This window comes from Neophocaena asiaeorientalis, unplaced genomic scaffold (assembly GCF_003031525.2).
Source record: "Neophocaena asiaeorientalis asiaeorientalis breed wild unplaced genomic scaffold, Neophocaena_asiaeorientalis_V1.1 scaffold44, whole genome shotgun sequence".
Lineage (NCBI taxonomy): Eukaryota > Metazoa > Chordata > Mammalia > Artiodactyla > Phocoenidae > Neophocaena > Neophocaena asiaeorientalis.
In genome coordinates this window covers 24,883-28,931 of record NW_020173678.1, presented here as the reverse complement: position 1 = coordinate 28,931, position 4,049 = coordinate 24,883, and the positions used below count along the sequence as shown (strand labels likewise).

The following is a 4,049-nucleotide window of genomic DNA, read 5'->3' as shown; positions in this document are numbered from 1 at the left end:
GGGTGACGAAAGCACCAGGCAATGTCACCTCGATTCTGTGGGCAGCATGCAATACTAAAGAGATTGACTCCTTGAGGGTGTCCCAAGTTTTTTTTTTTTTTTTAATAAAAGTTTAAATGTTTAATGGTGGTAAAAAGCACATAACATGAAATTTACCATCCCAACTGCTTCTAAGGATGCAGTAGTGTTAAGTATATCTGCATTGTGGTGCTTTCTTCAGCAGCACATATACTAAAATTGGAACGATACAGAGAAGATTAGCATGGCCGCTGTGCAAGGATGACATACGAATACGTGAAGTGTTCCATATTTTTTAGAGATTGTTGTACTGAGTGAAGTAGGTCAGACAGAGGAAGACAAATATCATATGTCATCGCTTATATGTGGAATCTAAAATAATGGTACAAATGAACTTATCTACAAAACAGAAATAGAGTCACAGATGCAGAAAACAAACTTATGGTTACCAGGGGGGAAAAAGGAGGGAGGGATAAATTGGGAGTTAGGGATCAACATATACGCACTACTATATATAAGATAGATAACCAACAAGGACCTACTGTATAGCACAGGGAACTCTACTCAGTGGTCTGTAATGACCTAAATGGGAAAAGAATCTAAAAAAAAGTGGATATATGTATACGTATAACTGATGCACTTTGCTGTACACCTGAAACTTAACACACAGCATTGTAAATCAACTCTACTCCAATAAAATTTTTTAAAATATATTTACATTGTGCTTAAGTTCTTAAATAATGAGTCATGTGGTAAGAATTCCATACTTTTACATTATTATTAGTTTTTGGTTTAATCGTTAGAATATGTATTTTAGAAGTAATAACAAAAGTCAAAAACCGTCTAACGTAAAATTGGTTTGATTGTACGGAAGTCTACAGATCTAGTCCTATGGTTGGTCGTTGATTAGTTTTAAATGAGTCAATGAGAATACATAACTCCTAATCATTTAGCAAGCTTTTATGGAGCGCCCACTGTGAACACGCAGTGTTTAGACTCTGCCGATGCAGCAGTAAACAGATAGGCCAGGACCTGGTTCCCACTGAGCTTACGTGTCCGACGTGAGGCGGCGGATGTGTAGAAGGTGGTCAACAACTGTGATGGCTGTGTGACAGACAGCAACGTCATGACTCCTGGTTAGAGGTGAAGGCCAGCCTGGAATTCACAGCATCAGCAAGTCACCAAGTAGCCACTGTCTTCCTCGTTCTCAGAGCCCCGACTCCTCCAGCCAAGGAAGAGCTAGCTGGCCGTGCAGTGGCTTCTGTTCTAGGAGAGGGACCTTAAGCTCAGGGAACCCCGGTCTTCGCTGATGGGCAGCACGCATGCCTGACCACTGCTGGGTCAGGGAGATGTCAACTCTCCCTCCTGTCTGTGAACAGAACTGCCTTTTGCCCTGAGGAAGATGCCGTCTCTAGGTTCATTTTATTATTATTATTTTAAATTCTTTTCTTTTAAACCCCACATTTGTTTGTTTATTTTTTTGGCTGTGTTGGGTCTTAGTTTCTGTGCGAGGGCTTTCTCTAGTTGTGGCAAGTGGGGGCCACTCTTCATTGCAGTGCGCGGGCCTCTCACTATCACGGCCTCTCTTGTTGCGGAGCACAGGCTCCAGACGCGCAGGCTCAGTAGTTGTGGCTCACGGGCACAGTTGCTCTGTGGCATGTGGGATCTTCCCAGACCAGGGCTCGAACCCGTGTCCCCTGCATTAGCAGGCAGATTCTCAACCACTGCGCCACCAGGGAAGCCCTTATTATTTTTTAATAATGTTCTATCGTAGTATAAAGGTAGATTTTCTTTTCTATTCTGTTTTCCACTTCTCCCGTCATTTTGGCAAATTACACAGAATTGCATATTGACCCAAACGAATAGATTAAATGTCACTTAATTTATTCTAAAGTAAATTGTACCCGTTTCTTGTATGGATTAACTTGCCATACCTACATTTCATAGAGTATTTAATGTTCATTTTAGAGAAAAAACTGTTAGTAATGTGACTTCTCATTAATGCATACCTAGTGGATATTTGCCAGTGAAGTAAACTATTTAATTATTAATTTCAGTGGAAAATAGCATTGAGAAGAAGTCAACAGGGTAAGAAATATTACCTTTAATTTGTTAACTTTCAGAGATACATAGTAATATTGTACAAGAGCTGGGTATGGCTATTGCTATCTTCTTAGCCACCTGGCATGTAGTTCCTTTCCAATGCTGCTCCTCAGTTCTTCATGTGCACGGGAATTGGGCCAGTGTTGCTGAGGCATGGCTGCAGGAAACCCTAAAATACTTTCTTTCTTTTTTTTTTTTTTTTTTTTTTTGCGGTATGCGGGCCTCTCACTGTTGTGGCCTCTCCCGTTGGCGGACGCGCAGGCTCAGATGCCATGGCTCACGGACCCAGCCGCTGCACGGCATGTGGGATCTTCCCAGACCGGGGCACGAACCCGTGTCCCCTGCATCGGCAGGCGGACCCTCAACTGCTGCGCCACCAGGGAAGCCCTAGAATACTTTCTTCAATAGCATGATTCAAAAGAAATCACAGAAAAGAAAAAAAAAAGAAATCACTACTTAGATTGAAATGTTTTGACTGGGTTTGTGAGAAGATCTGGTATTACTGAATGCTTTGTGCAAATCTGCTAAAGAAATATCTTCAAATTATATTTTCCTTTCCAAATATTCTTTGCCAATATAGGTGAGTATTTCTGACTTTCACAGCATTTACCAGTTTACCAATTAAGCTGTTCATGTTGCTCTGCTAGGCTTACTATTTTAGCTGTGATAAGAATTCATTTTTAAAGCAATTTACAGCATTATGCTTAGTGCTGGTCATTTGCCTTCTTATTAGGTTTCTGAATATTGAAGCGTATATATTAAATTCCAGGCCCACAGAAATTTGAGGCTGACTGCTCTTTATCCCCTATACTTGATTGTTAGTCTTACATATTTGTTCAATAAAAAAGTCTACAAGTAAAAAATGCTGGAGAGGGTCTGGAGAAAAGGGAACCCTCCTGCCCTTTTGGTGGGAATGTAAGTTGGTGCAGCCACTATGGAGAACAGTATAGAGGTTCCTCAAAAAGCTAAAAATAGAGCTACCATGTGATCCAGCAATCCCACTCCTGGGCATATATCCAGACAAAAGTATAATTTAGAAAGATACCTGCACCCCAATATTCATAGCAGCACTATTCACAATAAACAAGACGTGGAAGCAACCTAAATGTCCATTGACAGATGAATGGATAAAGAAGATGTGGCACATATATACAATGGAATACTACTCAGCCATAAAAAGAACAAAATAATGCCATTTGCAGCAACATGGATGCAACTAGAGATTATCATACTAAGTGAAGTCAGAAAGAGGAAGATCAATACCATAGGATATCACTTATATGTGGAATCTAAAATATGACACGAATGAACCTATCTAGGAAACAAAAACAGACTCACAGACATAGAGAACAGATTTGTGGTTGCCACGGGGGAGGGGGTTGGGGAGGGATGGACTGGGAGTTTGGGCTTAGCAGATGCAAACTATTACGTATAGGATGGATAAACAATAAGGTCCTACTGTAGAGCACAGGGAACTATATTCAATATCCTAGGATAAGCCATAATGGAAAAGCATGTAGATAGATAGATAGATAGATATTTGTATAACTGAATCACTTTGATGCACAGCAGAAATTAATACAACATTGTAAATAAACTATAGTTAAATTTAAAAAAACATAAAAAAAGAAGGCTGGCCTTCTGATTCTAGAACCTCTCCCAGGCTCTCTAACACACATCACATCTGCCCACCGCTGGTGGCCCTGCTCTTGCTATTATGTTCCATTCTTTAAACATTTTCTTAAGCTTCCTTTAAATATGACGAGACCTACTCTCAATGCACCTCACCTATTTCTGACTTTCTCTGCAGAGTTACTGGGGAATTTCTCAGTCTCGTATTCTCTAAATTAACAAGGGGAAAACATCGCCTCATTAATTTTTTAAAAGTAATTTTTCTTAGAAGGGAAATGGATGATTGCACTTCAATA

The 4,049-nt window shown here is 40.2% G+C and overlaps 1 non-coding gene across 1 annotated transcript; it reads left to right on the top strand.

Annotated features, from left to right (window-relative positions):
- Positions 1-207: 207 nt before the first annotated feature.
- LOC112402649 (U6 spliceosomal RNA) lies at positions 208-314 on the top strand. Its single transcript, XR_003003748.1, has one exon. It is a non-coding gene; the product is annotated as a U6 spliceosomal RNA (small nuclear RNA).
- The last annotated feature ends 3,735 nt before the right edge of the window (positions 315-4,049 follow it).